We start from the raw sequence: 25,287 nt of genomic DNA on the forward strand, positions 1-25,287 counted from the left end.
ATATGTAATAGGCGTAATGTGTAGCTGTAATAGGCGTACAATGAAGTCATATGGTGTCTACTTCAGATTTTTTAAAACAATTTTCTAAAATTTACTAGATACAGATTTGAAATCTTTATTCAATTTTTCAGTTTAATAATCATATGGACTAATAAAATTATCTATCAATTTAAATTCTAAGAATTTCAGTTTGTTTCATTTTACCCTTCGGAGCAGAAATAAGGACGAAATATTTTTGCAAGCTGTAACTTAAAAACAAAGCGTCTCCGGACTCATGTTTACACAAAAGTTTTTTCCTTTTTTTCATTTCTGAAATTTTTTAGTTTCTTCGTGAGACATCTCTATATACTGTTTCGCTCAGTGGGAGAACAAAAAAGTAATGGATTTAACCGAACAAATTTGTTCATTTTTTTAAAAGATTTTTCTCTGAAATATATTTCCAATTTACTATTTTTTATTGTCATAAAGTACTGACTTCTAAATAAATAAATCTTTAATTTTTAAATTTATATTTTAATAAAAGAAAATGTATGTTCTAAACAAAATAATTTTTTCGTTAGAAAAGGAAAACAAATTTTATTGCTATTATTAGTATAATATTATTTTCGTATGAGTATCCGAAAATCTCCAGATACTCTATGAAGCATTCTGGATTCGCAGCCCGTAGGCAGTCACGTCCCTTGTTCGTTACGTGTGAACGAGATTTAGTCTTGTACAAAACTCATCATATGCTTACTTTTATGTAATTTTATTTTTTTTTTAGATTAAATTTATATTTTTTTTTACTTTTAAGGCTTGTGGCCTTAAGGACCACTTTAGTCAGATTAATTCAAGTCTTTTTTGCCGATCTTTTGGCCTTTAAGTTCTTAGCTTTTACTTTCTCCCAATATTTACAGATTATTATCTGTACTGATTTTCGTGTTTATATTTTTTGTTAATGCAGGTTCTAAGAATCCTGCGTTCAACTTTAAGCACAGGTTCAGTCCTATTTTGCTCATTCCATCTAAATAGTCTCGCCCGCGTAAGTAATTACTGGTTTAACCACAGTTTTGTAATGTCTAATTTTAGTGTTAATCGAGAGCGAATTTTGGTTACTTGTAGCACTTTAAATAATTTAAGTCTATATTATTAATAATTTATTAATTTATATCATTTGTCAATAAATTTATAACACTCCTTCTAACTTAATCCTAGTAAATAACCTATTATATAGTAGAGTAGTTTTAAGCAAAGAGTTTTATTATTTATTTTAAAACTACCAAGTTAAAATATGATTGTACTTTTAATTTTTTTTCTAAACGGAAAAATTAATCTTTAAATAATTTTTTTTTTCTAATTATATATCCTGTGATCAAGATTTTAATAGGCTTTTAAAATTAATCGTGTATACCGCTTGCATTTAGTTGTTAAATATGAACATCTGTTTTAGACTATAAGTAAATGATAAAGTAGAAATAGTTAAATAAACCAAACTTCTATTCCGTAATAAAACTGTTGCATGTCATCAATCTCTGATAAAAGTTATATTTATTTTATCATCTGATTATTATTAAACATGCTATGTATATCACGATTAAAAATTGTGAGAAATTCTAATTATTTTGCTTTAAAAATTTCATGAAAATGAATTATAATAGCTATAACATAATTTAACGTCTAAAGGACAATAGCATTGACAAAACTTAATAATTTTAATTTTAGTACTGAAACTTACATCAGCCTTAAATGTGTCATATAATTCTATTATTGATTTTTCCATACTGAAATTAAAAAGCAATGGACATAATCAAGAAACTTGTATCCACTCCTTTCTTTCCATATTTTTCATTCACGTAATTGTCAAATTATCTTGTAAAAGTCTAAACTGTAAATTATATTTACAATTTAACTTCTTTTCTTACTTTATTTTACGGCCAAATATGGGCCACATTTTATAGTTTAGTTAGCTCCCACATTCCTTTCCTGTTACTTCTTTTAACTGATGCTAACTCTTTTTTTGGAGCTTCTTCTTCGTAAAAAATATTACGGAATACTTTTTTAATAGACAATCCTCTTATTATTTTATTTTTATTTATTAATTCCATATTTTGTATAGCATGAATTTTTATTCCTACGTTTTTAAAATCTTTCTTAACTTTACGAAAATATACCCTTTAATATTACATAAAAGAGGGAAGATTTTCTTAGAAATCCTATTATCATTCATTCTGAAAGTATGCTAGAAGTCAATTTTCTCTCATTCGCTTTATACACATATAAATCTATCACTCATTGTAGGAAGAAATATTTTCCTTAAACATATTTTTTTTAATTTCTTTTAAAAAGCTGTTTATCTTCGGTAAACATTCTGAACGTACATTACTTTAGAACGAATTACCTTCAAAAATTCCTTAAATGCCTGAAATGTCATAAATAATATTTTCGGAAAAGCATGTTTTTTTTTACGAATAAGCTCCAAAAAAGATCTAGTATCAGATGATTTTAGATTTAAAAGAAGTAATAGGAAAGGAATAAGGAGGCTAACAAAATTGTGAAATGTGGTCCATATTTGGCCGTAAAATAAAGTAAGAAAAGAAGTTAAATTGTAAATATAATTTACAATTTAGGGTTTTACAAGATAATTAGACAATAACATGAATGGAAAACATGAAAAGAAAGGAGTGATACAAGGTTCTCGACTATGTCCATTGCTTTTTCCATATACATATTAAAAAGCAATGGACATAGTCGAGAACCTTGTATCACTCCTTTCTTTTCATGTTGGATTTTTACCTTGGATTTTTTTTACATGGTTTTTTTTCAGACGTTAAATTAATTCCATTTTCTTGGCTCAATTTCTTAGAACAATTTTTCTTTGCCGTTTGATTCTACAATTTCTCTGAAGTATTTGTACTTTACTTTTTCGATGAGTTTTTTTTCAAGTTGGGAATTCATTATATTTTGTATTTTTACAAAAGGATATTTATTTGTTGGCCTGTTCTTTATGCAGTTTTTTGTAGTATGTTTATTTAGTCTGTTGTTATTTGGGGTTGTACGGCAAGGTAACAAAATCATTTGCGAAGACGAGTTTTATCTTTCTTTATTTTATTAATTTCCGTACTATTTTTTTCAAATAAATTTAATTGAGAGATATTTTTCTTACACATGAATGTTATAATATTTGTATGCGATACATATAAAAAAAGTTATACGCAAAGAAAAAATTCCCCAAGACTATATTTTTCCCCCTTGAAACAGACGAGATAAATGGCTAAATTGTAATTGGGCTTATCGCCTGTTGTAAATCAAAATAATCTTCAAGTATAAAATAAACACAATACAGAAAGGAAACCCGCCATAAAACATATAACAAACCAAACATAAACACTGAGGCAACCCTCTCTTTTTCCGTCTAAATATTTTCGTCTACTACACGATCTCTATATTAGATGACAGTCCCCTAATGTACTGCTATCATTTGTGAAAACACAAACACTAGCCCAAAATATATAACACAGATAAACAATCATGTTACACGCATCAATGTATGAAGCAGAATTAAACGCTTGCTTTGTTTATGAACATTACGATCTAAAACTTCTGATTGTGAGTGAAAGTTTACGGATAAGACAATCGACTGAATCAAATCCAATGGATCACGGATCAAGCACGATCACTAATTTCAAACTTTATAAAACTCTTCCTCTTTGTACCAAACTCATATAAAACATTTAGAATTTATTGCGTAATATGTTTCACCAATCAACTACAAAAAAAGTTTTCCTTAAAGATAAAATCTATAAAACCACTATCTATTTATTTTATTTAATTTTCTTATCTGTTATTAATATACGTTAACTATTATTGTTTCCATAAAAAATAGATGAAATGAGCTTATTTCCAAAGTATTATATCTTGCTTTTTGTTAATGTTTATTTTTAGATTCTGAAACTTAAGTTTTATGAAAAATAGAGTTTTTTTTTATTTAAAAGGCAATATCTTGCTACATTTTTAATTAAAAGCCTTCCCTGGGATAACATAAATGTATCCTGCAAATTTTAAAGCATTCGGTCGTTTGGTTCTCGCGTAGTTAAATAACAAACAAACACACAGAAAAATTTCGTCTTTATACACAAGAAAAATTTCGTCTTTATACACAAGAAAACTAGCAGATCCGGCAATGATTTGCTATTGCTAGATATTGTGAAGCATGTATATACTTCACAAAATTTAATCTTTCCTTTTTTCATTTTCCCCCTTTTCTTTTCCCCATTTCCCAATTTTCATTTTACAATAAGGTATTTTCTCCATTCCCTCCATTTTCCCACTTCCATCCCCTTTCCTTCTCCCATTTCTCTTTCCCTTATTTCCCTTTTTCCCCTTCCTCTTTCTTTCCTTTTCCCTTTCCATTTTTTCTTTTCCAGTTTTTCCTTTACACTGTTTTCTCCTTTTTTCCCATTTTCCCCTTCTACCCTTTTACCTTTTTCGATTTTTCCCTACCTCCCTTTTTTGATTTTTCCCTTTCTCCCTTTTTCCCCGCGCGTAAATCGGTCCAGTATTTTTTTTGGTTTATAGCGGACACACATATCGGAAACATTGAAATGGAATCGTAAAATATTTAGTATAGCGTCTGTTGGTTTTAGGTCCAACAGATAGCGCTGTTTTTCAAAAAAAGCATGTTTTTACCTGTCGCAGGTGTGGCATCTTAGTTATATAAATAGTAGGTATATAAAAAAAACAACGCGTGTATTCGACTGCAACGTTGTGTCAAAATTTCAAAGCAATCGGTGAAGAACTTTTGGAGATTACTTTTTTATTTATACAGATGTTTTTTTTTTTGTCTTCAATCATTTGACTGGTTTGATGCAGCTCTCCAAGATTCCCTATCTAGTGCTAGTCGTTTCATTTCGGTATACCCCCTACATCCTACATCCATAACAATTTGTTTTACATATTCCAAACGTGTGGCCTGCCTACACAATTTTTTCCTTCTACCTGTCCCTCCAATATTAAAGCGACTATTCCAGGATGCCTTAAGATGTCGCCTATAAGTCTGTCTCTTCTTTTAGCTATATTTTTCCAAATACTTCTTTCTCCATCTATTTGCCGCAAAACCTCTTCATTTGTCACTTTATCTGATTTTTAACATTCTCCTATAGCCCGCATTTCAAAAGCTTCTAATCTCTTCTTCTACAAACATATACTTTCAAAAATCTTTTCCTGGCATTTAAATTAATTTTTGATGTAAAATTATATATTCATACTGAAGGCTCGTTTCGCCTGTGCTATTAGGCATTTTATATCGCTCCTGCTTCGTCCAATTCTTTAGTAATCCTAATCTTTAGTAATTCTACTTCCCAAATAACAAAATTCTTCTACCTCCATAATCTTTTCTCCACCTATTTTCACATTCAGTGGTCCATCTTTGTTATTTCTACTACATTTCATTACTTTCGTTTTGTTTTTGTTTATTTTCATGCAGTAGTTCTTGGGTAGGACTTCATCCATGCCATTCATTGTTTCTTCTAAATTCTTTTTACTCTCAGCTAGAATTACTACATCATCAGGAAATCGTATCATCTTTATCTTTTCACCTTGTACTTTTACCCCTTGTACTATTACAGATGATGTAAGACAATAAAAAAAGTTTAATAATTTTATAATGTTGTTTATGTAATTTTATTACTGAATTACAATAATATTCCGAATAATAAGATGTCAAATTATTAGTATGTACTGTATTGTAATTTTGTATATACATCCTAATTTTAATTAAATCGGTTTATAGGACCAGCCATTTTAAAAGGCCATATGGTCCCTTTCAAAAATAGTCCATTATTATTATCTGGAATCAACACACACACACACACACACACTAGAATTTTCATCCATAAATAAACACCAATATATATAATATGTTGGCAATAAACTTATTCCATTTACTTTTTAGAAAACAATAGTAGAATTTTTCCACTACACAAAAACCTAACCGTCCGAACGATTATTCTATTTATTTTTTAATAGTTTCAAGCACCTAAGTTCAAAGCTTATGCATGGAGATAATGAATGGGCATTTTTACCATACGAAAAAAGTATGAAAGAGCCTGACCAGGCTCGAACCCGGTGACTTACGGAAGAAAGGTCGCTACAAACTTCACCACCAGACTTGGCATACGAGAGTGGCAGAAAAGTAACGAGACTGATTTATTTTTTCTTTTCAAAAATGTTATTCTATATATATATATATATATATATATATACATCTTCACTGAAAAATTTTTATTAAAAATTAGGTATTATTTTAACAAGTATTGAATTCTTTTCTAAAAATATAATGAAACTGAGAAGATACCAATATATATATATATATTTATTTATTCTTACTTGGAAAGGAAAAGCACAATGCTAAATATATATATTGTATTGTACTTTTCCTTTCCAAGTAAGAAAAATCACCTTGAAGAATTAATGTATGGAAATGGACGTGACTGCTGTAGATTTTTCCAGAGATTAAAGCGCATTCTTACTTATCCTGGCGATACATCTGTCGTGTAACTTGGTCTCTTCTACTATTCGCTATTCTTCCCTTCGTGTCAACTTCCTACACCCTCTCTTTCCATAACTTTTAAAGTCCTCTGCCACATCCTCCTTCCAACATGTCCTTTGTTTTTCTCTTATTTTTACCTTTTTTTCATCATTTCACATAAAATATCTTTATTTTTTTTATAATTTCAATATTAATCTCTTTCTTAACCTGTATCTTGAATATTGTTCCCACATTCCGAGATGTCAAATTTTAAATATTTTTCCTATTTGTTTTTTTTTTTTTGTTATTTGCATTTTCAATACCTATAATCCCAGAACAAATCTCGTTGCTTCGTTTAAAAAAAAGTTTTTTTTTGTTTTTGTTTTTTTTTTAATGGAATCGACCCCATGTTCAACATCCTCTTCCTGGAGCACTATGCTTTTAATTAATCTTTTACACGAACTGTGTTGCGTCGTCGCCCGCACTGTGTGCATATAGAACTTCAAAAATTGGAAATAAATTGTTTGTAATAATATGTGCGCTCTTGCTCTCAGAATTATCACTATTCACAAATTATAACATATTTCTCAAAGGTTGAACTTGATTTTAAGTCAAGCGTATACGTTACTCTTCAAATCAGAGCTTTGAGAACGCCCTGGCGTATATTCACGTTGTTTACGATCATAAATTCAGTAACCCTAGATGTTCTTCTTCCTATCTGTGATCTCGCTAACCTAGCCTATATGGCTTACTCTGATAGAACTTAGTTCAGGATTTAAAATCTACAGAATGCTACTTTATTGAATATTAGTTCCTGCTGGTCGTCACGAGATTAGACAATTACATTAAATTTAGTAGTAACACATAATAACTGTTTGAGGAACTCGTTGTTGGCATAGACCAGTGATACCCAAACTTTTCGGAGTTGCGGCGTCCTTTTTCAATTAAAATTTTTTCATGACGCCCTACCCTTAGTAAAAGTATGACTACGCGTACGTAAGAGATAAAAGTAAATAAAACTCGTGTACCTTCATTATTTTTTTTTTATTTTGTTAACATCAAATTAATAACCATAAATGTCTTGGTTCAATTAATTATGAAACTTTTACAATATTTCACGGCGCCCCTGTGAAGAGGCTGTGGCTCCCCAGGACGCCGCGACGCACAGTTTGGGAATCACTGACATAGACAATGACAAACAATGAAATTAAATTTATTAAAAGAAATTTTAGGTTATTTATTTAAAGTTATTTTTTTTATTTGTTGTTTATGAAGTAGTGACATTGGTAAGATTTGAACTGTCGTGAACATTCGGGGTAATAAGAAAGCTAAAGTTAAAGGTTTGTAATGATTGGTTCAGTAGTTTTCGTGGTTATCGGGAGCAAACGAAAGTTGTTAAGTAAACTAATTTGTAGTGAGATAATTCTAATAACTACAATCTTGTTACCTTTATTTGAAACAGAGAATGGCGTTCTCTAAAAAAAAATTATTATTACTATTAATATTAATATTATTTTTAATTTTATATTGTAAACAATAAAAGACTTTTCTTAGCTTTTTCTCCCGGTAGGATGTGTTCCAAGATCTTTTAAAAATAATATTACAATATTTTTAAACTTATATATTACAATAGTAAAACTTTTATTTCCATAGAGCGATTTATATTTTAATTTTCAATTTCAGGAGTTATGAGCTACGAAGGTAGGACTTGCCAATCCAGTTTGTTTGCCACTATGAAAATCATATACACGCGTTAATTCTTACAACTACTATGAATCACGGTTTTGTGTAAAGTATGTTTAATGTCTGTTTCAACTGTTTATGAAGCAATCACGTCAGATTTTAAGCAATTTTTTTTTACAGATAAATCATTTAAAGTCTATAAATTTAAAACATAAAGTATAAATAATAAATATACACAGTGATAATAAAGTACGGGAATGGCTTCATATTTAAAAACTGAAGGATAATAGGAAATAGAAATAAAAGAGAATCTACGTAGTCAACGAAATTATACTACTTTATGGTGTGTTTCTCCACCATCTTGGATCTAAATTGTCGATTCATTTTTTTTTTTTAAATAGGAAGATGGAAGTGTGATACCTGGTTTTTATGTAAAATTTTAGGATAAAAACAATGACGAAAACCGTTTATTGACAAATTTCGTTTGTGAGCTATAAACATTCAAAGTTTCAAGAAAAAAAAATCGTGGCAGTAATAATACGATGTAAGACACGCCGCAGTAACTTTTATATTTCATATTACATTCGAACCCGGAACCTCTGGATGAAAGGCTGAGACCCTACAACTTGAACCACGAAGGCCGGTTACACCTTCCTATTTAACTACAAAACATGATTCAAGGTAGCGTGGATCCAAAATGGCCGAAAAAAAATTTCAAACATCACAAAATAGTAATATTGTAACTATGTAGATCTGCATTTATTTATAACTCCTAGCATCCCACAGTTTTGAAATATTAAACCGTTTACATATTTTAATATCGATCTGTAATCGTAGATCCCTAATTTATAAAATATAAAAGTTAGATAGCATACAGACGAAAAGCTGTAAAATGTATGGTACATTTAATAATGAGTGTTCAAAAAGTGATGCAACCTTATGGAAGAAAGTTTCCTTCTTTTGTTGCCGGTCTAATTGAAGAAAATTAAGGAAAAATGGGTTACACAATGCAGTAGAGAATATTCATTGTCTCCCAATACATTAGATGTGCCAGTTTTGCCCAGACCCAGAATGCCTTCACAGAAAATTATAGTGTGGATGCTCCAAACAAGTCCTCCATTAAGCGGCTGTACGACACATTCCCAGAGGTAGGGAATGTGGCAAATGCAGCCAATAGTGGTCGATCGAAAGTGCTAACACCAGAAAAGTTGATCGACGTGCAAGCTGCATATTCTGTTAATCCCAAGAAGTCTGTGCGACGCCTATCTAGCCAGTCTGGTCTCTCCGTTGGTAGTGCCCACACAGCATTGCGTAAGTGTTTAAAGATGAATCCGTACAGAATTCGTGTTGTTCACGAGTGAACAATTCCGTAGTTTCACCTGCAGAAACTACGGAACGGAACGCAAGAATGGCGGGAGTTTCAATATTTCTCCCTACAGATCGCAGAGCCTGGACAATGTCCCTTCCTGCCGTATGTTTCTATTATCGGGCGGATTTCATCGGTTATTTAGTGGCGGTTATAAATTTTAAGTTTTATTTATGGACGGATTTGGTAATTTGCGTTCCTATCCGTATCGACTATCATGAAATTTATTTACTGGTTCTGACTGTGAGAGACTAAGCTTTTGAGCCTAGTCCTTTTGGTACTAGCTCCTATGGGCTAGCAGAAGTGCGCCTACCGGAGCCCTAGTTATTTGGAGGGAGAAATGCGCCCCGTTCTCCGGAGGGAGTTGCATATGCTGACTAAATGAAACTGTGGTCTCTTCGTGGTACACTGTGGGGTGTTGTCTAGCTTTTTATAGTTTTAACAAAATTTAATTGCGAAAATGGTCACTTTCGCGGCCGAAATTTTCGCGCGGTTTCCATTTATACGTTACGCGATATAGAGACTCCTAAGCCTGGTTTGTCTTCTTTTTTTTGTTCTCGTACCACCTCTTCACGGTGGTTCGTTTAATACGCCATGAGGCCGTTTTCTTATAACCTGTGGAGTACGGTCCTCTCGATAGATATTCCGGAGATGGCCATGTTCGGACACGACCGCTCTACCGAACAGTCTGCGTGCCTGCGCCAGTTAGATACGATGTGTAGTCCCGTATCTGCAGACACTAGAAAACGTGTAGGTTTCTGTCAGTGGTTTATTCATCAGTAACGCCAGATGGAAAAGAACTCGATGATTGGTTTTGATCTGACGAGGCACAACCTTGATCGATACGTGAATATACAGAATTCACGCATTTTATGTAAGGAAAATCCCAATCAGCTGCACAATTCCCATTCGCACGGGCAAAAATTGAGGGTTTGGTGTACAAATTCACGTACGCGAATATTCAAGACATTCTTTCATGGCACAGTGAACAGTGAGCGCTACATACAGACGGTGCAACATTTTGTAAACATTATACCTACAGGCCAGCTAGAGTACACATAGTTTCAACAGGACAATACTACGGTTCAAACAGCCAACAACAATATGAATCTCTTGGATTTTCATGGACAAGTGATTTTAAAGGGGTTGTGGCACCCTCAGTCTCCTGATTTATCCCCACCTCACTTTTACTTGTAGGGATACCTTAAGATTGCTGCTTACAAAACTCATCCTCACACCATTTCCTAATTGCAGAGCGAAATAGAACGATATATTGCTGTAATTCTTCAACAATCGTTACGTGTTTAAGCGCATTCAACGTCGTACTCAATCATGTGAATCGCGTAATGGAGACCACTTTCAACAGCCACTGTAACTTACTCATTTTCCCATAAGGTTGCGTCACTTTTAACACTCTATATATCTAACTGCAGTTCGATTCATACAAAAGAAGCCCGATCTGTCTATTTGTACGATCAATATTTTTATAGTTTTCTTATCATCCCACAGTCACATTTTGAAACATTTATTTTAAATTATTGACCCAAAAGGGGAGTTCTTTATATTGGTTTAGTTAGAAGTTTTAATATTTATTTCATGTTTCAGCGTTAAATCCATAGAAGTCAATAATTTCTCTAGTGATAAATAGCGGGATTTTTTTTAATATTTAAGTCTACATCAGTTTCTATATAAGAAGTAATAAATTTTACCCCCATTTAAATCATAAAAGCAGTAAGATTATATTAAAAAGGGAAAAAAAGACGATCTTTTATAATAGGTCAGTATTTGATGAAATGTATGGTAAGATGACATGAAAAAGAATTTTCAGTATAAATGAGTAGATCAAGAACAGAAGAAAAGAAGGAGTTGGCAAAGCATTCTTATAAAGAAGAAAAGAAATTCTCTACATGTAGAACGAATATCGCTACGGTTGACCGTCTTTATTGTAAAGATTTTGAAAAGAGTAGAAAGGAATATGAATGGGGTACGAGTGTTAAGGGGAAAAGAGAAGAGTATTTTTAAGAAGAGAGCAGCTGCCGTTCTGTGTAGCTCTTCTGTCCTTTTTAACTGGTAGAGGGTAGGGAGTGATCGAATGGGAGACCCGTACAGTTTTCACCGAATAACTTAACTTCAATCTTTAAGAATGAATAGTGACAGAATTTCCGTCAGAAAAGCTTAAAAACAGAATATTCTCTTTGTCTTATTTTGTTCCCCAATTTTACATAGTTGTCTTTTATTTATCGCCTCTTAAGTAGTTTTATAAAATAACAAGATAAGCGTGACGTTTTTTCTGTATTGTCTCTATTACTTAAACAACATTTTATTATAAAAAACGCAAAATTTTCGATTTATTGCCTAACATAATTTATTTTATCATACCATTAACAAAATACTGAAAGAAATATTAATTAATATATTTTATTTACGCTACAGCAAAAAGGGGGATTTTAATGGAACTATACTGCACAGAATGTAAATAATAGTATAAATCATAACATAAAGAAAGGGGAGTCTGAAGTCCGGTACCATTAAAAAAAATATAACTTTTTTTTATTTATTATTAAAAATAATTTTTTAAATGATAATGAAACAAAAATAAAGCTAAAGATTTTGAATAATTTTTGGGGAAAGTTTTTATTATTTTTAATTGATAAAACCGATAACTGATTAGTATGACTAATTGTCATAACTGTAAAAAATTAAGTCGATCTGACACGTGTCAGATTACACGTGTCAGCAACGTGTCTGTCAACACCAGTAAAAAAGTGACAGCAATCCTTAAGAATAACAAGTATGTCAGATATATCAAGGAAAATGAGGAGTGATGCGGTTTTCATCATTAAGCCAAATATTACGGTGCATTTTAACATAATATTTCTACCGAAATGGAGACGATATTCAGTACTAAAAGTAAAACCTTAATACAGTTCATCAAAAAGATTGGTTTTATGGTGAACATCACTACTCTCAGAGAAAGAGACCCTCTTTTGCATCAACCACAAAAAGACTTCTAAAGTAATGTATTTATATACCTGACTGAATGGAAGAACGCATTGGTTCACTGCATCAATATATAATACTTTAGATCAATAAGAGAACCTTCCCATGAACAAGTAAAAAACGTCAACCCTAATTTTTTTTCAAGCCCTTTTAATTTCAAAAGTTTCAAGGGGTAGAAATTTAACGAAAAATTCTACAATAGTCATATTATTTATGTATCGATGTATTTAAGCTTAAACGGTTTTATTATAATTGTAAAAAATTAAGGTTGGTCTAATTTTATTTACCAATCAGTATTAAGATTATAATTTAATTTCATTTGCTCTATCATTTGACCTTTATTAAACTTCAAAATTATGGACAAGATAAAAAGGGACTGATTTTAAAAATAAAATAAATTTATAGAATTTAAGTTTAAATTTGTGGTAATATAAGAACTTGTTTGTTTTTAAATTTGGGTTATTTTTAAATATCTTGCTGATGCTCTTTTTTCGTTTTCATAAAAAAAAAAAAAAATTAAAAAGATACCTGACTATTGAATTATTTTTATTGTACAAAAATACCTGAAAAAAAAGGGTTTTCTTGAAAATCCTGGCTGAAATTTAAGCTATGTCTTTAACAGAAAAATTATTATAAACTCGCCTTCTTTAAAAAAAAAATAAATAATTGTTGCCTCAGTATACATTTTTAAAATTAAACAAATAAAAAGAAAACCCGTTGAAATAATTTGTTTTTTAAACGTTTTGGGGTATATTTTTGAATACTATCCATCTGAGAGTAAAACCAGTCTATCATTCAGTATCTGAAAACAAATTTGATTTCAGATATTTCAGAAAGAGAACGAATTTTTAAAATATAAAGTTAAAAATCAGTTTTTTGAAATTTTGATATACGCTTTTTACTTTTTTTGGCATTTAACCATTGTTTTGTGGGTCAGGAGGACAACAATGGAAAAAATTAGGCATCTTTTCACTTAAGGTAATTTTATATTGTGATATTTATATTGATCAATCGTTTGTGATATACTTTCTTCTTTTAATGTAAAATCCCATTGTATATGTGAAAATATGTAATATGAAAAACCACATGTTTACATATATATACTAGCCGGGAGGGAACCACATCCCCGCACTCCCGCAATGCTCGCTTCGGTTGCCATTCTCATCTAGCCAGAACATCTGCAGTGTTCCTTTACCCTCATGATTGTGAGAATATACTGATAAATAACAATTAAACTATTCATGCTGTATAGAAATCTGAAAAATAAACTAAATTGCAAAAGACAGAATAGTAGTAATTATGGTAACTAACGTACACGCCGGCCTCCGTGGCGCGAGTGGTAGCGTCTCAGCCTTTCACCCGGAGGTCCCGGGTTCGAATTCCGGTGAGGCATGGCATTTTCACAAACGCTACAAATCACTCATCTCCTCCTCTAAAGAAATACTTAACTGTGAACCCGGAACCTTTGTCGAGGAAAACGTTGCACTTATTTCTTAAATTAATTTTTTAAATAATTTTTTTTCTTCGCTGAATATCTTTAAGGAATCTACGGCCTCAGTTTATGAGTTAAATTATTTTATTAGTTAAATTATTATCTGGAATAATACGAATGTACCCTGCAAATTTGAAAGCAATCGCTGGCTTAGTACTAGAATGATGCGAGATCATACAAATAAATAGACAGAAAGACAAACTTTCAGCTTTATACGTAAGATATTTTAAATTTCTTATATAAAATTGTTTAAAAAATTTATATTCTATATTCATACTTCAATACTTAAAATTAATCATTTACTTACATGTAATTACCTCCTACCGCAATTTATTTTTTTATTGTAGATAAAATATTACCATTTTGCTATTGAGACTTGTTAAAAGTGTGACCTCTACAGAATATCTAAGCATAATAATCTTAGAGACATCCTTGAAAAACTATTTCAAAAAATAATTCTATGTAATAAGGAAAGCAATCTTTTCAGTCAGTTCTCTTTAACTTATATTAATACATTTTAAATTTTATTGATTAAATAAATTTTAGTATTTAAAAAAAAAACTATTTTCGGTTTTTGAGTGTAACTGAACACTAAAATGTTTAGCTAAATAAAATATTAAAATATTTAAGTAATTCAAACATATAATGAGTTAAAAAATTGTATAGAAATTAATCTACCCATTTGATTTTTTATAAAAATTAAAGTCATAGAAACGTCTAAATTTTAATAATTAATTTGTATATATTGTTTACTAATATAGATTCTTATATCTTGAGGGAAAAAAATTTCCAGACAATTTTAATTAATTGTATTATAATTAACAGTACCATAATGAAATTAATAAAATAATTTCCCACATAAGTACGCTTTTTTTTGTTGTTGGTGTTTTTATATTTCTGGAAATATTCGTATAATTGAAGGAAAACACACCTAGTTAATAAACATTTATCTAGGGAATATGTTAAGAATAAGGTATGAGATCGACTTAAATCTATTTTAATTTTATTTTACTTAGTATGATGTTAAGAAGATATATAAATTAATTTAATTTGCGGGAAAACCAGTTAAATATTCATTAACTTTTGAATATGCTTGTACTTCATCATCATGTTTGATGGTAATTGTGCACATTTCGTTTTAATTATATAACTAGTATTAAGGTTATAACAATCATTTATTAATATTTATTAGTACAAGATCTGGTTATTAAATATTACAGAAAATAATTATTTTTTATAGATATTATTTTTAAAAAATAATACACGTAACTGGATTTTCCTGCAATTATATAATTTTTTTTAAATAATCTGTTTAAAATTTATATCAATTTTTTTTTTAATCTTGGTTCGGCCCACCGAGCTGATCTAGTGGTAAATTAGACCGTCGCAAATCAGTTTAACAGCTGATTTTCGAAGTCGAAGATTTTCCTGTAATTATAATTTTTTTAAAAATAATCTGTTTAAAATTTATATCATACTTTTTTTTTAATGTTGGTTCGACCAACGAGCTGATTTAGTAGTAAATTAGACCGTCGCAAATCAGCTGTTTAACAGCTGATTTTCAAAGTCGAGGGTTCTGAGGTTCAAATCCTAAAAAAAAATTAGTTGCTTTTATACGGATTTGAATTCTAGACAGCGGTATGTTTTGATGGTTGGGGTTCAATTATCTACATATCTCAGGAGTGATCGGCCTGAATCTGTACAATACTCTACAGTTCATTTACGTCATACATATTCTCGTCTCACTAAGCCTTTTGGATGTATTTTATTGATCACTAGTTGAACACGTTGTAACGTACTCATTAGGGAAATAAGAGTTTTTGGGCCTCTTTTAATTTTGGGTACACAGATATGTGCTTAAAATTTTAAATAATTGTCACTAGTACCAAAGACTTTAATTTGTTTTTATATTTATAATTTAATGGTTGTTATATGGTAATATTTTATGCGGTTGCGGTTAATATATAGATATGAACTTTAAAAGAGAAGCGAAAAGAATATTTTATTATTCCTAAATGTGGTTTGGATTTAATTAAATTAGATATAATGTTTTCTTAATGTTTACAAACTGTTTTAGATTAAGAAAATGGGAAGGGAATGTAAATTATTTTTTCCTAAAACGCATATTTATTTTCTAAGCCGGAAGCAAAAATGCTTAAGGGAATGCGTAAAAAGGAAGAAAAACGGAAGATTACAATTTCTCAGTCAAAACTTTTTGAAAAAGTATCAGAGAATATTCTTGTTATAAGAAAAACACAGCAATAGGCCTATACAAAAAAATACAGAGGTTTTAATAAGAACCAGTTTACAAGGAAATTAAAACCTTTTAATATCAGTTTTTTTAAATAATTTTAACTTTGATATCTAAAATGTTCACACAAAAAAAAATCAGTAAATTTAAAAAACTGATTATTGTGATTAATATTTTTTATTCTAAATATGCCTTTCTAATAGAATATCAAGGTATTAAAAATTAAAGCAAATTTTCCGAAGAAAAAACAACAAAATTCAGAAAACTTTAAAAAATGAGTGGCTTATGAGAGTAGACCTGGAATTTTATGTAGTGACGTAACAGTAGAGGTCTATTGAATACTTAACGTAATAGTTCTACGAATTTTTTTGTTACAATATCGGATTAACAAATTATAAATAGTTTTTTCTTGCTTTATTTTATTTATCAGTTTCATATTTATTTACCATAGAAACCGTAAGTAAATAGCTTGTGTCAAATAATCACAAGAATGAAGAATACTCAAATATACTATTTCTGAATACTGACACCAATAACACAAAAAAAATAATCATAATGAAAAAATATTTTAAAACATAAACAGATTACAATAGGAAAAAAGAATTGTTAAAGGAGTTCAATAAACAATTGATGTAAAGAAGTAAACTTAACACAGATAGTATAACAACTTAATTCCAATCTGTGGCTGAATTCTCTCGTAGCAGATAAAAAAAAATGATAAAAAAAATCTGATGTGGACACCACACGACTTCCTTGTACGCCTCTTAAATTACATAAACACATTTTTTTTTTAAAGGAAAATTACATAAAATTTTATTTCATTAATAACTTCTGATATTTCGTATATACGAGGTGTGTGGGAAAGTCATTTAATAGGTCGGTTAAAGTCTTTTGAATGTTCTCCAGAGTTCCAAAATGACATCCTTTTAAGACATGTTTCAATTTCGGGAAAAGAAAAAAATCAAATCAAGTGAATAGGGGGGTTGAGGCCGTAGGAATGCGTTTTGAAGTCAAAAATTTCCTGATGGAAATGGCCGTGTGACACGGGGCATTGTCATGATAGAGCATCTAGTTGTCTGCAAAGTCTAGTCTCGCACTCTTTTCCTGAGCCTTTCAAGGATACCTTTGTAAAACACTTGGTTGACAGTTTGTCCTGGAGGAACAAATTCTTTCTGCACAATACCCCTACTGTCAAAAAAGCAAATCGGCATGGTTTTGATCTTTGATTTGCTCATTCGACATTTTTTCGGTCGAGGAGATGACGGAATGTGCCACTCTTCGCTTTGCCTCTTTGTTTCATCACCTATAATCACACGATTGAAGAATTCTTGGTCATTGTCAATCTTCTCAAGAAGATCAACGCACACGTTTATTCGATTGTCCTTCTGTTCCGTTGTGAGGTTTTTCGGCACCAATTTCGCATGTCCAAATCATCTGTCAAAATTTCATGTACGATGAAAGTGTTTAAATTTAACTGTTCACTCATCCTTATTGTTAAACGAAGGTCTGATCTCACACGCTCAACGTTTTTGTCAGATTTTGAAGTTGAAGATCTCCCTGAGCGAGGTTGATCTTCAACGTGTTCTCGGCCTTCCAAAAATGATTTGTGCCAAAGTCAAAGTCGCAGATTCCCCAAGTTTAACACAAAACTTGATCGCACAACGCTGCTCTTAATTCCGATGCTCCATTATCATAACACAACAAAAACACAGCTTCACTGATGGCGCTGTCAAAAATAATGTGTTGGCTGAACGGAGTTGAAACTCGTACTGAGCATGTGGAAGGGATGAACAGACCAGTAGACACATCGTTGCCAGATCGCTCGCAGTGTTACCAATTTCATTACTTTTCTCACATATCGTAATTTTTTTTTACAGTAAGAGGTTAATTAATAAAAATTTAAATTTAAATTTAAAAAAGTAAAAGAAAAGGAAATAAAATCTAATTCGAACCGGTGTGACTTCCCCTTCTAAGATCCAAATATTTCATTAATTAAAATGTCATTGGTTGAAACTCTGGAAACAATAAAAATAAGTGCCACTTATGATATATCGTTGAAAAGCTTTCAATGAGGGCTTATTACTGCAGTTAAGAAAATGTCAAAATCCGAATTTTTTGGAATTTTGGGCTTTTTTGGACACTTTTGGTTCGGTCGATCGCAATAAAAAGGGGAGGTTCACAACTATATTTTACAACTGTCCTAAACGCACAATTCCAACATCCTACGGCTAATAATTTGAGTTAAACGAAATACGTATGTATGTATAGACGTCACGGCGAAACTAATCAGAATGGATTCAGAGATGTCAAAATGAATATTTCCGTTGAAATCTGAAAACCGAAATTTTCAGCGATAATTCTTCCTTTACTTCATACAAGGAAGTAAAAAAGAAGATAGAGCACTTAATACGATATTTATTAAAAAAAAACCTCTACTATTATATTTTATCTTATATGTAATTTGTAAGACATCTTCTAAGTTCAAAATCCAAAGTTTTGGGAATTTTTAGTTTTTTGAACACTTTTGATTCAATCGATTGCAATGAAAAGGGGAGGTGCACAACTAGATGTTACAACAATCATAAATAAAAAATTTCAATTTCCTACGACTAACCGTTTTTGAGTTGTGCGAGATAAATACGTACGTAAGTACAGACGTCACGCCGAAGCTAGTCAAAGTGGATTCAGGAATGGTCAAAATATATATTTCCCTTGAAATCTGAAAACTGAAATTATTCGCGATTATAATATTTACTTTACTTCATACAGAGAAGTAAAAATATGAGAATGTAAATCCAATGTAACAAAGATAATGTTAAGTAAATATTAATAATTGATATTTTAGTCCTGAAAGATAAAATCCTAATTTTCAATACATAGAAAACTGAAATTTTGAAAATGATCTACTCGAAAGTTGATTTTTTGGGTATGAGACCCAAAAATGTATAGGGCAACTCAAGTGGATTGTAACGTGGATTGTAAGTGGATTGTATAGTGGATTGTAACAAACCATTTTAAAGGGCTATAAAAAAAATAACTAACTCTAACTCTAACCAAAATGGTGTCCATATGGTTTTTAGTTGCCATAATTTCTTTTCATCTCTTCGTTGAGTTTTTCCTTCAATTTCATAGTAAATGAAAATACAAATAACCAGTTATTAAATTTAATTTAGTTTATGCCACTAAGCTTACTGATTAATCTTCAGTCATATTATCATGCCTGTATGGAAGATAACATTATCAAACGAATGAAAATACAACGGAAATCATCCGTTGTAAAACTTTGTTCTACAAAATTTTATTTTCGAAATGCATGAAGTAAATTTTATCCTAACGCTGCATTTGATAAAAATTTTAAACTAATTTAAAATCATATTATTTTTGTGGTAGTAATTGGGTCTCCAGCTAGGCAATCACTTGGATATGTCATTTACTATAAGTAAAGTTTTTAAAAATATTAATTATTACTGTTGTTTCATGCACTAAAGTAGTACAAATTTAATAAATAAAAAAAAAACGCGATAGAAAATAGCACAACAATGTATTGAAAGGTTATATCTGTAGGGCCAGTAATATTTATTTCAGTTATCACGGCGTCACGGTTGTGAGGAGTAAATAATCAGGCCCATTAGTTACACTGCGCTCCTGCCCGAACTACTACATCACCATTAAATTTCGCCTCCGGAAGTATAAAAATGCATTAAATGTAGGGATGATTCAAATATGGCAATATTACGATTTTTCTTTGCTGAACGGTGAAACAGTTTAGCTCCATACTAATTCCTGAAAATAATCGAAATACTTTTTAAAATAAAATTTACGAACTGCATTATTCTGATGGGAAAACAGTGATGTTAATTTTTTTACGGAGACTGAGATCTTCTCAGTTTCAGTTCTGTTCTTCTTCTTCTAAGCGCCTTCTTAGCGAAGGTTGGCGGTCCACGTAGCCAGCTCCGAACATGATGCTGCGGTATGGAAAGCTTCTTCCGACGTGCAAATTGTACCATCTTCGAATTATCCTTCAACCATAAATTCTTCCGCCTCCAAACAGATCTACAGATCTTTTACCTTGTATACCATCCCTTCAAATTTTCGGCACCGAAGGTATGTCCAAAATACGGCGGTACAGATATATTTCAAAACTATCAATTCATTCTCCACACTTTGATCAAGGGTCCAACTTTCGCATACATAGAGAAAAATGGAGAACTCGTTACAGCGAATCGTTTGGATTCGCTGATTTTAACATCGATTCGATTTTAAGATCTGATCTTAAAAAGAATTGCTTCCTACCAATAAATTGCCTCCTAGTCTGATCTATTCTAAATTTTCTCTCTTGCAAGAACATTACAACCTCACCACGCCAAACTAAATCGTCTATCATGCGTTGAAGAACAGGTAGTCCAGCTGGTATGACAACAGTGTCTTCCGCGTACCTGGTACTGTTGACAACATTTCCATATATCATGAACCCATTACTTTCCTTCGTCAAAACTTCCCTAAAAATTACTTCAGAATAAATGTTGAACAAAAGAGGTGAAATTACACAACCCAGTCGAACACCCTTCCTCATTGCTGTCGCTTCTGATGTACATTGTTCAGTTTTGACATCAGCGGTCTGACTCCAGTACAACGAGCCGATAACACGTAACTCGTTTCGGTCAATAGCGGTTGATCGTTTGAAAGAAAATAAATAGCAATCTTTTTATTTTAATCAATAACGTAACCATGGTAACGTCTATTAAATAATAACAAAGAAAAAATCATAAGTGAATAATTTTGTTGTAATATTTCTTCTATAAGAATATTAAGTATTTATCGTATCTAAAATTTGTTTAATACGGATTTTTCCAATGGTGGTTGAAACTTCATTTTATCTTTCATTAAATAAAACCTTTTCCTAACTTGGTTTGTTTAGAAAGATACAGAAAAAGATGTTTGTTATTAATAATTACAAACAGAAATACTATTTTTGTTCAATTTGTATTTGTTTTTCTTCTTGATTATTTATTGATTAATTTTTTTGCATTTTTTTATTAACTTAAGATTATATTGGTTAACTCATCACAAATCAGTCGTTTAACAGCTTATTTTTATACGGATTTGAATACTAGACAATGGATGACGATGGGCTTTGACGGTTGAGGTTCAATAAACCACACATCTCAGGAATCGTCGGCCTTTTTCTGTTTAGCCTTCGGAACAACCGTAAGGTATTACTTCAGAAGATGAATGAGGGTGATATATATGAATGTAAACGAAGTGTTATCTTGTACAGTCTCAGGTTGACCATTCCATTGATAAAGAAAAGACCTAGTTCCGGCCGGAGGTATCGGTTCCTGGGGGCGCTTCGGTGCTTGCTGGGGCTGGCGCCGCCGGTTTGAGGCAGGCATAAAAGAGTAAAGACCGAGACCCGGTTCTCTGCGTGTGGGGGAGGGGACGGCATAGCCGGACCTTCCCTTACGTGCGGAGGATTAGAGGCGGGCAGCAATAAGAAAAGATCCGGAACCCCGGAAAAGATCCGGGGGGGCTGATCTGCCGTGCCGGACGTACAGCCGGTGGGTGGGGAGGCCCCCTTAGAGTCACAAGGACACATCCCTGGGCCGTGTATACTTGAGTGGATGTCCGGCCCAGGGATGTAGGGGAAAAGAAAAAAGAAAGATGTTTGGTTAATTGAAACCCAACCACCAAAGAACACCGGTATCCACGATCTGGTATTCAAATCCATATAAAAGTAACTGCCTTTACTAGGAACTAGACCAACACGGTGGGTTAAGAATGGTCGGCCTGACTCTGTACATCACTACACCTCATTTACATGTCATACAAAGCCGTAAGGGGGATTTCTTATTGTTCAGTAATTGAACGGATTGCAACGTACATTCAGGAAAAAGTATATCAATTATTAAATATAACTGTTTAAAAATCAAAATGCGTAATTCGTTTTTTTTTTTTAACGATTTCGTAAGCGTTTCTTATACAAGTATTTTACCGATTTTTGTGAAGGGGTGATACCGTTTTGGGCTTTCATTCCCACGAACAAATTTCAGCCTTTGCAGTGAACTAACTCATCCAAAAAAAAACAATATTGTCCGTTTTGTATAGAAGAAATAATAATAATATTATTATTATTATTATTATATACACTGCTGATAAAGACCATAATTTAGATGGAATTAAGATAGCGCCTCCTTGATTAGATGAAAATATTTTATTATAATAATCAATCCAATATTGACGGCTATTACTTAGGTCACATTGTACGGACTGAAAAAAGAACGACATTTTTTAAAGTCCACTTTTTTAGATTCAGAGTTCCTTAAAACAAATATAATTACTAATTTGATTAATGTATAATTGCAAAATCTAAAATCAGGAAAGAATAAAACAGTTATTTCTATATTAATTTTTGTGAAAAGCAATAAACGTTCCAAAAAATTTTTTTTAATTTTTGTTATACTTTTTAAATTGTTATTGTTATAAAGTGCATTAGTTAAATTAGACATCCTCAACATTTGTACACATAACAAAATTGTTAAAAATATGTAACCAAAACAAAAAGGGAATGGCTTTTAAAAAAAGGGCAGGTAATAGGAAAATCGTAAAACCATAAACAAATAATTTAAAACCTTTATATAGTAGTGGTTTTCCTTTTTATTTTATTTGTTTAGTCCATTACTGCTAACTACTTTGTGCAGAGATTAAAATCGTTTGTGAATATATGAAAAACGGAAATTATTTAATCCCATTCATAAAAAACATGTTTTGTTTTTGTTATTAAACTGTCAGTAAGCAGGTCTTACGACTACACAATCATCCTAGCTTAAAATTCCTGTTCAGTTATTTTATTCAATAAACAAATATTAATTCTATGGAAACAACAGATTTAATTCAATAAATTTAAATAAATTTATCAGAATATAGTTTCTCACATTAGATTTTCGTATTTTAATAAATGCACTGAGCATTTTACTCACTAATACATTTTATTATATTACAACTTTACATTATTAATTGAAATTGATTAAAATTTGAAATAAAACTACGTCACATTTCTGTTACCTTTGAACAAGAATAATTTAAAACTTATCCAGTGATAAATTAAAACATTTTCGAAATAGTTTTTTGAATTTAGTTTTTACTGTTTGGTATCATTTTAAAAAACATCTTAACAAATTCTAGTTTCATTTCCTCGAGTGCTTTCGGCTGTTCTGCCATCTTCAAGAGAAATATAATTATGATTAAAATTATAAAACTAACACAATTGAATTTATATATATAAAGCAATTGATCGTTATTTTATTATTCGTCAAAAGATAAACTATGTCTAAAAGATTACGTCCGTATTGCAATAGTTTCTCAATGTTGCCCATTGGTGTTGGGGTGACAATCAAATGTCAATAATAATTATATATATATATATATATATATATATATATATCAATTATGATAGTTTTATAATTTTAACCATAATTATATTCCTCTTGAAGATGGCAGAACAGCCGTTAAACTGGAATTTGGTAAGCTGTTTTTTTTTGTTAAATTATATACAATATTTTCAAAATATAAAAAAAAAATCTAATGCGGACATCACATGACTTCCTTGTATGCCTATTAAATTACATATTCAGATTTTTTTATTAAAATAAAAAGTACGTAAAATTTTATTTCATTAACAACTTCTGAATTTTTTCTTTTTTTTTAATTTTTTTATTGCTATTATTGAATTATTATTTATTATGTTTTGTTTTTTTTTTTACAATCAAAGATTAATTATTAATAAATCAATATATTTAAACTGAAACAAAAGTTAAAAAAAAGATGAAGAAGTCGGATTCAAACCGATGTGCCTTCCCCTTCTAAAATCAAAATATTTCATTAATTTAATGTTATTTGGCTATAACTCTGGAACCAATGAAAATAAGTACAACTTATGATACATCTTGAAAAGTTCTCAATGAGGGCTTATAACTGCAGTTAAGAAAAAGTTCAAAATCCAAGTTTTTTAGAGATTTTGGGCTTTTTTTGACACTTTTGGTTCAGTCGATTGCAATCAAAAGGGAAGGTGAACAACTAGATTTACAACAGTCCTAAATCCAAAATTTCAACATCCTACGGTTAATCGTTTTTGAGTTACGCAAGATACATACGTACAAACATTACTCCGAACTAGTCAAAATGGATTCAGGGATGATCAAAATGGATATTTCCGTTTAAATTTGAAAACCGAAATTTATCACAATACTTTCTTTACTTCGTAGAAGGAAGTAAATAAGAAAATTTTAATGTTTTACTTTATTATTATGTTTATTTACTATGTTTTACTTTATTATTATTATTTAATAATTAAAAAAGTTATTAACACTCAAGCTATTTTATCAAAATAAACATTATGTTAATTATATTGCATATAATTTTATTACCTTTTTTTAGCCATTGTATCACCGTATTGTTTTAAAATCTAATATGAGTACTATCATCATTATGAAATAATTGCAAGTAAAAATTTATTAATAATTAATTCAAATAAATAAAAATAACATATCATGTCACTATAGCATATAAAAATCTGTTTATTTATTGCAATAATTTCGGTAGTCTGTATTGTAAGTTAATAATTAAAACTAATCGTAGACATGAAGTAAAAGTGTTTGTACCACTCTTTAAAAGATTACCTCTGTTCCGTATAGATCTAAATAGAACTGTTGCTAAGTCCACGTCTGGACAAGCAGTTTATTCGTTTGGTTATAATACGCAATCACATAACAAATATCTTACTAAATAAACACACTACTTACATCATTACAGCTTCGATATTGTTCACTGCAAGAGCGCACTTTTATATTAAATTTTAGAAATTCAATAGGTCTTTACGTTTAGGTTTTTTCAAAATTTCAACCGTATTTCGTTATTTATTCAAATGATAAATTAATATAAATGCATAAGTTCGTACAAGGGTCTCTTAAGGAATGAAAGGATTTCAAGACATT

The 25,287-nt window shown here is 30.7% G+C and overlaps 1 protein-coding gene across 3 annotated transcripts in view; it reads left to right on the forward strand.

Annotated features, from left to right (window-relative positions):
* Positions 1-25,287, forward strand: part of moody (G-protein coupled receptor moody) — a 170,181-nt gene that overhangs the window by 68,000 nt on the left and 76,894 nt on the right. For 2 of the 3 annotated variants that reach the window (XM_075377939.1, XM_075377937.1), the window contains exon 2: positions 944-1,021. The exons of the other annotated variant lie outside the window; for it this stretch is intronic. The gene's annotated coding sequence lies outside the window, so the exon portion shown is untranslated. The remainder of the gene's footprint in view (positions 1-943; positions 1,022-25,287) is intronic. 3 annotated transcript variants of the gene reach the window in all.

The sequence above is a fragment of the Lycorma delicatula genome, chromosome 10, assembly GCF_047948215.1.
Source record: "Lycorma delicatula isolate Av1 chromosome 10, ASM4794821v1, whole genome shotgun sequence".
Lineage (NCBI taxonomy): Eukaryota > Metazoa > Arthropoda > Insecta > Hemiptera > Fulgoridae > Lycorma > Lycorma delicatula.